General features: G+C 44.3%; 1 pseudogene; it reads right to left on the bottom strand.

Annotated features, from left to right (window-relative positions):
* Positions 1-8,526: 8,526 nt before the first annotated feature.
* On the bottom strand, positions 8,527-9,427 carry LOC100751014 (annotated as a pseudogene).
* Between the last annotated feature and the right edge of the window lie 2,804 nt (positions 9,428-12,231).

Below are 12,231 nucleotides of genomic sequence, written 5' to 3'. Positions count from 1 at the left end.
CACAGAGAAAACCTGTCTCAAAAAACAAAAACAAACAAAAAGAAATCATTATTAGTCGGAGAATAAAAACAAGAATTAGCATTGGTCATTAGAATTCTGTGTTCCTTACGAGGCTACATGATACCAGCTTGACATGGATGCACTGGAAAGATGTATGACTGCATGGGACAGACACGACTAAAAGTGACCTTTACAACAAGTTTATTTTCATAACCCAAGCATGCAGGTGTACAGCATCAGCTCAGTTTCTCTGGTTGACTGTGGTTTCCCCAATGACCGCTAGGTGGCAATTGTAGTCCAAACTGCGGAATGTCTGGGGACAAAAGCTAGACCAGAAGGTTTCTTCTACCTTAGGGAGGAGGTAGCCAGTTCTAGAGTCTTTGGTTATGGCTTGGATATGAAGTGTCTTTCCTAAAAGGCTGTGTGTTTGCTCTGTTCTGATGGTATTACTGAGAGGAGACTGAATCATGAGGGTACTAACTTCATCAATGGGTAAGGGCTTCCCAGTGTGGCCACATTTCATAGTTACACAAACAACAGCGAGATCTCTTCAACAACCCGGTTTCTCTGTCTCAAATGGCCCAATAGAGCCCCCAACCTTTCCTGTCACATGCCAGATTGCTCAAATAATTCAAGAGAATTCTATATTTGATCTCCACCATGATTTACGTTATCTGTTAGAGGCAGGGGGATCTCTGTGAGTTCGAGGCCAGCCTGGTCTCCAGAGTGAGTGCCAGGATAGGCTCCAAAGCTACACAGAGAAACACTGTCTCAAAACAACAACAACAACAACAAAAATACATGAACCAGAAACCAAGAGAACTAAATGAGAAGTAAATCCACACTGTATTGAACACTCTAGTAGTGAATAAAATAAATATGCAACGTGTCAAAAGGGCTGTAGAATTCTCTTTAGTAGTTAATTGTCTTTTCTGGAACACTTTGTCCAGCTCCAGAACATACATTGTTTAAATGCACATGGAACGACTGCCAAGAGATAACCTTATCAAGGTCAAGACACAGTCTTCAGGTTTGGTTTTCTGTTTTGTTGGGTTTTTTAGAATTGAAATCATGCAGCTCATATTCTGTGACTATAAAGTAGAAGAAGGCAACAGAATGACAGTTGACAAATGATCTAGAATTAAGACAACACCCTCTAAATAACCCACAAGGCATAGAAGAAATGACAGGGGAAATAAAAAAAATATATTTAATGGAATAAAACTAAAACCAAGATGTCAAAACACATCTGACACAGAGCATTGTTGGAATTATTTCTGCCATATGTGGGACCCTCCACAGCCCTTTCTCTCTCCCTAAGCCCAAACCCATCAGGATTTCAGATCATAGGCTTTCTTCAGCCAGAGTCCAAAACAATCCCTTATTGTTAAAGCCAGCAAGATTTTAGGGTTTTTTGGTTTTGTTTTTAGTAACAATGTATAATTCTACTTTTCTAAAATGATAAAGAAATTGAGGCCTAAAATTTCAGAGACCAGGGAACTTCTTTCCTTCCCTGTGGCTGTGATTGAAACACCCCGACATAAGGGAGCAGATGGGGTGGGGGGCTTGAAGAGGACAGTCCATCATAGAGGACAAGTCAGGATAGCGGTGAGAACAGGAAGAAGCTAATTATAGTCAGGCTGGAAAGAGGTCGGATGCTCTTGCCCGGCTAGCTCAGTCCTTCCTATGCACATCAGGGTCCAAGCCCAGGGACTGGTGCTCACTGCCATCCAAACTTCATGACCTGAGTTCAATCCCCAGAACTCACAGTGTGGAGACTGTGGAGGGAGGGAGAGAACTAATTCTTTCAAGTTGTCCTCTGGTCTCCACATGCACACCAACACACACACACACACACACACACACACACACACACACACACACACACACAATTTGAAAAAAGAAAAGAGAAAGAAAGAGTGGCAGTTTGGGTCTCACAGCAGTGGGACATCCACAGGATGGGGACCCAGACAGAATAATGTAAAAGGACTTCTTGCTCCAGGTCCCTCTCCTGATACACTCACAAAACAAACAAAAACAAACAAACAACAACAACAAAAACTGGAGAGTCCCTTGGTGACGTCAGAGGAGAGTTTTACATGAACAAGTGTGGCAGATGAGTCAGAGAAACTTGCACAATTGCTATAAACATGACCTCACCTATCCTCACTGCCTTGAGGTGGGGGAATTTAGTTACAGAGACAAGTAGAAAAAAGTTGCAGAATTGTGACAACCGTGCCAGACAGCCAAAACTCAGGTTGATTTTTTATAGATAGATAGATAGATAGATAGATAGATAGATAGATAGATAAGGTCACTTTAGAAAGACAGGTGAGATAAATAGAATTTTCTTGCAGTCTACTATGAAATGACTAGCCAGGATAATTAAAAAAAACAATCAAAAATAGAATTAATCGAGAAGCTTCATGGGTTGCAAAGAGAGCTCAGGGTGGGCAGCTGAGCAGCTTCTAATCGAGGGAAAATTTTGCCACCTGTGTGGTCTCATGCTGTCAAGGTTGAATTGAGTCTGGAGTCAATCAACCTGTGGTAGAATAAGAATAAAGAAAATATTAAAAAGGCGACCAGCATAGGGCGAATTAACCACCTCAGCCCCCTCCAGTCAACAGTGCAAACTTCTTAGTAGAGAAACAGGCATGTTTCAGCAATTGCATGTACCCCGGTGTGGTGGTTTGAAAGAAAATGGCCCCAAATGGACAGGTACTATTCGGAGGTGTGGCTTTGTTGGAGTAAGTGTGGCCTTGTTGGAGGAAGTGTGTCACTGTGGAGGTGGGCTTTGAGGTCTCATATAGGCTCGAGCCATACCCAGTGTCTGAGAACACTTCTGTTCCCTGTCCAAGATGTAGAACTCTCAGCTCCTCCTCCAGCACCATGTCTGCTATGTGACACCAGGATGGTAATGGACTGAACCTCTAAAATTGTAAGCCAGCCACCCCAAATAAATGTTTTCCTTTTTAAGAGTTCCCCTGGTCATGGTGTCTCTTCAGAGCAATAGAAAACCTAACTGTGACAGCTGGCAAAGAGCTCTGAATGCCCTGCTGCCCACCACACATGTAAACATCTGCTCCGGAATACTAGCAACCTAAAAATGGTGGTAATTCCCTTTGCCACTGATGCCAGGCTAGGCCAGGCCAGGAGATTTCCCTTGATGGATGAAATGTGAGCAGAAAGGCATGCACTATTTCCACTCACTTTAGATCCAGTTTGTGGTTTGATATTTCTCCTTTATTCTCAAGCATAAGACTAGTAATATTCAGGTAGGAAGGCTGACCCACCAGCCTGAGTCCCAGAATGAAAGACACATAGGCAGGGCTACGATAACTTGGAATGAACATGAAGCATAATAAAATGTGGATCTTTGTGTTTAGTCACTGTGATTTGGAAAGTTACCACATAGATGTGTCATGACAATCCAGTCTTGTAATAACTAGCCATCCCTAATAACAGCATTAACCCACCAAGGGGGGCGCCACCTAGTGCCCTAGTTACCACCCAAAGCTTCCACTTTAAAAAATATTTTTCTTTTTTTATTTGTGTATAGGTGTTTGCTTGCTTGATTTGCTTGCCCTATGCATGCCTGGTGCCTGCAGAGGCCAGAAGACAGCACAGGATCCCCTACAATTGGAGTTACAGAGGGTTGTAAACCACCTTGTGGATGCTGGGAATCAGACCCAGGTTCTCTGGAAGAGCAGCCAGTGCTCTTAATCACTGGGCCATCTCTCCAGCCCAAGGCTCCACCTCTTAATAATGTTGCTTTGAAGGATATGTTTTCTACAGGAAAACTTAGGAAGCACATTCATGCCATAGCAAGAGGGTTTTGTAAGGAGGTCATAGAAACATAAAACTGGGGGGAAACGGGGTGGGTAAACACCAGGTTATTAATGTTAAAGCATGTGTGGTCATGAGCCCTCTTTCATATCATGCTGATTCAGAATTTCCTGGGTTTTTTTTGGGTGGTGGTGGTGATGGCTTGTTTGGGCATCTGTCTGCTTCCTTTAGAGTTCTAGTTTGATTCTGTGGCAGTTAGCACACTTGGTTGTTACTGGATGTTTCCTGTCCCACCCACCAGTTCCCAAATACCTGGCAGTTGCTTCCCAAATTACCACACAGAAACTTATATTAATTATAAATTCTTGTTCAAAAGCTCAGGCTTTTTACTAATGAGCTCTTATATTTTAAGTTAACCCCATATTCCTTATTTGTGTTCTGCCACCTGTTGGTACCTTTATTACCATGGCACATTCATCTCCTGTTCCCTCTGAGTCTGGCTGGTGTCTCCTTGACTCTGCCCTCCTTCCTCCCAGAATTCTCTCTGTGTCAGGCTGACTCACCCATGTCCTCCTAACCAGTTATCAGCCAATCAGCTTTTTATTAATAATAAAAGCAATGCACATTTACAGTGTACAAAGATTGGCTGGCCATGTTTTGAATAAGACATGTTTATAAGTGAAAAGGAATATTAATATCTGGTTTTCTTAATTTGAACATTGTGAATTAAGTGTCTTTGAACCTACAAATGGAGTAGCCTCTAATGATCTGAAAGCTCTCTAGTAAGCCATCAGATGCTAGGGTGACATTCCTGAAGCCTCACCAATTCAATGCCATATGAAGCTTATACAGCATAAAAAAAGACCATGTCAAATAAATGGCATGTTCTTCATTGTGCCAAATAGACCAGACAAAGGAAAAATAAAAATGCTAATTTTGCCAAAATTTGAATCCATCTGGGTTGTTATAATATATAAATAGCTATTAAAAATGTTTCTTTCTGATAAAATAGAGATTCTTTACATTCCTCCTAAAACATCTCTATGGAATTACACTTGTGTGATGTCTCATGAAGATACTTACTGGGGCTGAGAGAGGGCTCAATGAGCAAAGCACCTACCTCCAGCAGGACACCTGAGTTTGATCTTTGGGACACACATGGTAGAAAGCCAGCTCCCACAAGTTACCATCTAATCTCCACAGGGATCCCATTACACTTGTGTGAGGACACACACACACACACACACACACACACACACACACACACACACACACACCCCAAATGAATGTTTAAAAAAATTAAAAGCATATGTACTGGAGCTAGATGAGTATGAATTTTCAGGCACCAAGAATACTTTAAATTAGTAGGGATTTGGTGCAACAAATAAATACATGTGAGCTGTTAAATTCACAGTACAACAAGGGTTGGTGATCCATTTCTTACTTTCCCTTGACAATTTTTCACTATTTTGTATTAAACGTTTGCGGTGAAATTCCCTGGAGGACATTCCTACCCAAATGTGTGACTATACCAGGAGCTTTTGTATCAAAGCCTTCTGACATTTTGTATTGTCTGTCACTATTTTCAAACCCAGTCTTTCTGGGATGGGATTTTGAGAGCAACCCTGGTTATCCCCCCCAGGGCTGTTTCCTTCCCTTGTCATCAGGCCTTCCACTGCCACACACACATCCTTCTGACAGACATTCTCCCTTACCTATTTCACTTCCTCTCCCTTCCACCTCGTTACATCTTGGAGGGAAGGAATATGTGGTTCCTTGAATACAATTCCTCTTGTTTTAAAATTGAGACCATGGAGCCTGGCAAATCCATTGGGAGACTTGCCCAGGTAGAAGAAAGTCATGCTATTCCTCCACAAGGCTCCACTGTCTACACGACATTCACTTTCTCCTTCTTGTATGAGTTCCCCCATTCATCTCTTCTGATACGTTTATCATCAGCTTTTGGATTTTAGCTTTTCTAGAGTGTACATAGTCCCAGTTCATCTTGACTTTAATTTGCATTTTCCTAATGAGAAATAGTAAGTGGTTTGCATCTCCTTGAGTTCCCATTTGCAAGTTGTATATCTTTTGGTGCCCGCTACTGAGAAGTTTGTCTTCTTGATACTGAGTTGGAAGGGTTTTTCACATGTATTGGATACAAGTCCTTTATCAGGTGAATGTCTTACATGTTTTCTCCCAGTCTGTAGCTTGGCAGTTCATCTTTTTAATGTTGTCCTTTGAAGACCAAAAAAAATTTCAGTTTGATGAATGCCTTCTGTCAACTTTTTATGTACACAGGATGCTTTTGGTATCACATCTAAGAAATGTTTGCCTAGCCCAAGGTCACCAAGATTTTCATCTCTTTTTATTTCTGAAAAGTTTATACTTTCAACCCTTGTATTGAGGTCCATAATTTGTCTTGAGTGAATTTTTGCTATGTTATGACAAAGGGGGGGGCTGGGTTGCCTTCATTCCACATTGGATATGCAATTTTGCCAGCCCTATTTGCTAAAAAGGAAATTCTTATCTTGTTGTTTACCTTGGAACCCACTTTCAAAACACATTGGCCAAAATTATATAAGATTGCTTCTGGATTCTGACGCACTGATCTCTTCCTGCCTGTGCTAACACCACTGTCTCCATTACCAGAGCTTCAGAGTGAGACTTAAGCCAAGCCAGGCAGGGCTTCTGACCTTGCTCTTTTCCATAGTGGTTTTGGCTGTTTGGGGTTCTTTGTGTTCTCTACAGATTTTAGGATCTGCTTGGCATTTCTAGAGAAAAAGCCTTTTGGATCTTTATAAAGATTTGCTGAATTAGTAGGTTAATGTAGAGGGAATTGGCAGCTTGCTATTCAGTCTTCCCAGAGCATAAACATGAACATCTGCATTTATGAATTTATGCCTTGTTTAATTTCTCTCAATGGTCCTTCATAGGTTTCAGTGTACAGTCCTTCAGTTATTTGGTAAATAAAATTCTAAGTATTTTGGGCCTTTTTGATAGTATTTGGAAAGGAATTATTTCCTTAATTTTATTTATTTAGGTTTTGGGGTTTTTTGTTTTTTGTTTTTGTTTTTGTTTTGCTAGGAGGAAATCTTAATGTTTTCTTACTGCTTTATCAATGTCATGGAAAAACTTACAAAGTTTAAAGTCTAGAACTGACAGGGTAGATCAGGAGGGGTGTGTGTGCTGCTGGCCAGAGGCACAGTTCTGTGACTCTGTCAATGGTTACTTACATAGGAGCACCAGTCAGGAGCCCAGTGAGTGTTTCCGGATCAGAATCTGGGAGGACTTTGGAATCAGAGCAGTCCATGGCAGGCCACCATCTGGCCAGAATCCTATTGTAATGTAGCTTGCTCTCTCCCCAGATTCCCACTGGCTATGCTAGATCAGGAGGTGGGCCAGCCTGTTCCCAGCACAGGAAAGTAATGAACCACCACCCCTGGGACTCTGGCCCCTGCTTCTACCCATGTTCTGGGTAGAGTTACAGGAGCCGAGCAAAACAGATTTCAGACAAACAGCCAGGGCCGCTGGTGCATACCTGTAACCTCAGCTCCTAGGGGAAGAAGGCTTTGCTGCGAATTTGAGGCCAGCATGGACTACAGAGGGAGACCAAGTCTCAAAAAGCAAACAAACAAAAACCCACTTGTGTTAACCTGGAATTCAAACTGAATAGGGTCTTGCTCAGCCTGGCCCTTAGCCCACCCGAGTCCTGGTCTGGGCAGTTGGGAGAGGCTGAGAATGGAAGGAGACACTGTCCCCCGTAGAGTAGGGCAGGGGGAGGGAAACGCCCAGTCAAAAACACAGCTCACACTCCAGGGAACAATGCATTATTTAACCATCGTTTTCCAGAACACTCCTACATAGTCTTCATTCAGCTGTTAACAGCTATAGAGGTGGGGTTCATGGACAAACACTGGTGGTGGCTGTCCCCCACCCCCACCCCCCCACCCGCCCCAGTTCAACCTGAACAGGATCTGTACACCCAGATTTGAGTAAGCTACCAGTCACTGTGCCACCAAGACAATCTCGGTAACAGGATTATATTGTCCTGGTAGCTCTATTCATGTTTAAACATATAACAACAACAAACAAATGCACCTGTAGGGCAGAGATAGCCCTTCCTGTTCCTAGTGTCACTGAAGAAGGGCCCCTTCTTGAAAACACAAGAAGCTGAGGGCCGGGGGAGTTCCTTCTGTCCCCCACTGTCCTGGCACTCTTGGGAAGGACTACATTTAGTGTATTGGTTGAGGTTGTCCCCTGTTCCAACTGAGCCCAAAGAGCACCAGGCTTCCAGTGAGGAGCCGGAGTTGGAGAAAGAAGAGCCCGGACATGTGGTCACCCCTGCCTCCTGCTGCATATAGCTCCCTGGTAGTCACTAGACACCAGGCCTTCAGGAGAAGGCCACACCTGGCTGCCCTGACATTGCTGCAGGAATACAAACTATCATCTGGCATCCAACTGAGGCCAGGCTGGAAGCAAAGGGCCCAGAGAAAGCACAGCAGATTCCTGCTGGGACACAGCTCTGTCCCAGGCTGCTGCAGTAGAGGAAGAACAGGTCAGAGTCAGGCCATCAGTACCCATGCTACCTCCCTGGCACCCCAATCTGTGAGGTCCAGGGTCTACTCCAAAGAGGCTCTTAACTGCACCTACATAGGAAGGTCAAAGGTCACAGTGAAGGCAGCAGCAGGGAAATGATGCAGCCCAGAGTTGTGGAAGCTACTGTGAACTTTCTGTCCAGCCTCAAACTCGGATCTCATCTTCCTCCTCCTCCTCATCCATGAAGGAGAATTCCTCGTCTGGCTGCCTTGGGGCAGCAATCCGGGCCCTATCTGGGCCTCGAAAAGCTCGGCTGCATTCCTCCAGGACGCCTGAGGTACAGCTGGACAGGGAACTGTTGTCCCATATGGTGTGGCTGCTCACACTGCTTGCTGAGCTGGGGCTGGGGGCTGCCGCTGCCCACCTGTCATCTTCCAGAGCATGTGGGGACAGCATGGAGGCCTGGTCCGAGCTGGCCTTGCTTTCCTGTCTTCCTATTGGAGTAGCTACCTCCAGCAAAGGGGGAGCCTGGACCATGCTGCTGGGGCCTTCTTTGTCACGGTAACCGCCACCCTCTTCCTCCTCTGGGTCCCACTCACCTTGTCCATGATGCTGAGGACGTCGCCCAGCATGGAGGGCCCCAGGTCGATGTGGAAAGACATGATAGACTCGGCGTGTTTCAGCCCACAGCTGGCCTTGGGCACAATGGATGGATCTGTCAGGTCCCCAAAGGCTGCTCATCGAGGAGTGTGTCAGGAGAGGCCTGCTCATCCAGGGACTCACTGTCAGCCTCACCTGCCTTGCTGTTGAGGAAGGAGGTATCCCCAAAGGCACCTCCAACCCAGCCCACGTGCATGGTATGGCGGAAGTCACCCAGCGGGGCGCTGATCATCTCAGCCGTGAGGTCAGCTCGCTCACTCGAGAGAGGTGCTTGGAACGCACAGAGCTGGACACCAGCTGCTTGAGGATGGGCATGGTGCCGGCCGGGACAGGGCAGGTGCTCGTTCACAAGGCAACAGGCAGGTGCAGGGTCAGATCTCAAGTCCATGAAGTGCAAAGGGTAGACAGGGCAATCAGAGGGCTTGGTCCCCAGTTCCTGGAACATGAGCTTCGAAAGGCTGTGGGCTTCCCTCTGTGTGCTTGGCGCCTCGGCAGGACTGGGGACCCATGGCAGCGCCAGCTTTTGTTTCCTCTGGCTCCCTGGCTCCGGGTGTGCTGTGTTTTTTTTTTTTGTTTTTTGTTTTTGTTTTTGTTTTTTTTTTGAGACAGAGTTTCTCTACATCTTTGGAGCCTGTCCTGGAACTCACTCTGTAGACCAGGCTGGCCTCGAACTCACAGAGATCCGCTTGCCTCTGCCTCTCGAGTGCTGGGGTTCTAATTTTTTTTAATTGCTTGTTTCTAACTTATAAAACTAAATTTCCCCCAGTACGATTTTACTTCATTCTAATAGGAAGGACAATCAGGACAGTGAGTGCTGGTGAACATGCCCAGAGAAGGGAACCCTTGTACATTGTTGCTGGGAATGTACATTGGCATAGTCATATGAAAAACAGAACAGAGATTAAAAAAAAAAAACAAAAAACCTACAAATTAGGACTACCATAGATTCCAGCAATCTCAGTTTTCGGTGTACATCCAAAGAAAGTGAAACCAGTGTGTCACCCCTCTCTGTAGCACTACACACATTAGCTAGGAGATGCAAACAACCTAATCTTATCAGTGATGAAAGAATCAAGAAAATGTGGCATGGGTGTTAACATAATGGAATACTATTTGGCCACAAAAAAAAAAAAATAAGTCTTCCATTTGTGACAATGTGTATAGAATCAAAGATCAATATCGGGTTAAATGAAATAACCCAAGAACAGAAAAACTAGTACTAATGGTCTCCCTCATAAATGGGATCTGAAATGCTGACTTCAGAGAAATTAAAAGGAGAATGGTGCTTTCCGAAGGCAAGGATAGAGATAGATAGGCTGGCCAATGGATACTGAGCTCCAGTTAGGGGCAAAATGTCCTGCTGTGCTATTGCCCAGTAGGGTGACAGTAGATGATACTTTTGTATGTGTGTGAGCTTTTGAGTTGGTGACAGTATTGTTGGCCCTCTTGAGGTCTGAAACACAACAATAGACAATATAGAGGTGCTTCCTGGGCTGGAGAGATGGCTCAGCTGTTAAAGGATAGGCTCACAACCAAAATTATAAGAGATGCCTCCTACCTCAAGAACTTGACAATCTTGTTGGCAAAGTCTGGAATAATAAAGGAAAACAAATGTATTTTTACATGTATGATTCCTGTGTTGACAAACACTATAAAAGGTATAAATGACCATGTGGGACACTGAACAGTGATTGAACCAAGCAGAGAACTGCAGGGAGACACACTTAACTGAGGAAACTCTCCAAATGCGTGTCATTTCGATCCAAACCTAAAGAATGAGATGGAATACAGAGAAGAATGTCACCACACAGCCAACGACAGGAACAGAGGCCCAAGCAGAGGGAAAAAAAAAAATCAGGAACAGAGGCCCAAGCAGAGGGGAAAAAAAATGTATTGGAATAGAGGACAAGCAAGAGATGTGTTTGAAGCACTAAGTGACCCTAAGAAGGAGAAGGAGGAGAGAGCTAGCTCGGAAGAGCCTTGAGGCTGTTTCCCAGAACACTTTACCCTGAGTGCTGTGAGAAGCCCTCAGTGGCTCAGCCACAGCACAGCTGGCAGGCAGACACTGTCGTGCTCATCTTTCAGAGACACTGTGAAGCTCAGGGTGGCGATTCATTCTGGATCACTCAACCCCGGGGCAGCAGAGATACTTCAGCCCTTAAAAGAATACCCTCCAGACTTCAGGGTCTGATTACTCACCTCTGCAGTGACCTCTGCTAGACTAGACGCTGGAACTCATTGTTGCTTGCGATGCATTCATTTTACATAAAGGCCCATGGAAGGGGAGTACAATCTTGAGTGAGGTGAGGCATCACCCCTACCTCTATCTGTTCATTCTGCCTCAATAATAGAGAGCATAGAATTTAACTCGAAAATTCAGTTTTTCCTTTAGTGGCAACATCAATTTAGGGGATAGCCATTTAAGATTTTCTCCAAAATGGCAATTCAGTGTCAACGTATGAAGAGTTTTGAGCAGCTCAGGCATAATTAGTTACATTATAGGTTGATTACTTTGTCAACAGAGTGAGGCAGATGAGGGCAAGGTTTTGGAAGCTAAGCAGTTTTTCAGAACTAAATGTTAAAAACAAAAACAAAAAACAAACAAACAAACAAAAAACAGAGAGCACAGAGAGAAAATCAGGTTTTACACCAAGGAAATTTAGACTTCCAAATGCCACAATGGTGTGGAGAAACATGGAGTGGAGGTATCATGGGACACTCTGAGAATGTGGTGACTAACTTTGAAGGCTACTGCGGGGGAGGAATGAAAAGCCTCTAGATCAAAGGTCAGAAAATTTAGGGTCCAAGGTCCATCCACCAACTAATCTTGTGAACTTGTGAACTCGGGCGACTTTGCTTTCTCATTCATAAACCAGAGTCTCCCATAGTCCCTTCTAGGCCCAACACACTGACTGTGTAGAACACCATGTTCCGATTTGAGTGCTGAAATTACTCAGTCAGGTCTAAGTCACCAAGCAATAAAGGGATTTAATATTTAGATAGTGAATTAGAGTATGGCTTGATAATTCAAGTAAGTGGTGGTCTCATAATTTATCGAATGCATTATCTTGCCACTCAAGCGCATTGGGTTCTGGCTCTACATGGCTAAATATTGTTTCCTTGAAATGTGACCTCACACTCTGAATGTGATGTTTTCCTCTTGCAGAGTCATTCTGACTTCTATGACTCATTTTGTGTGTAGAGAATGAGACCGACTTTTGAACGGGGGTTTGGGAACTTGAAGGTACA

Source organism: Cricetulus griseus, chromosome 3 (genome assembly GCF_003668045.3).
Source record: "Cricetulus griseus strain 17A/GY chromosome 3, alternate assembly CriGri-PICRH-1.0, whole genome shotgun sequence".
Taxonomy (NCBI): domain Eukaryota; kingdom Metazoa; phylum Chordata; class Mammalia; order Rodentia; family Cricetidae; genus Cricetulus; species Cricetulus griseus.
This window is presented reverse-complemented; position numbering and strand designations above follow the sequence as displayed.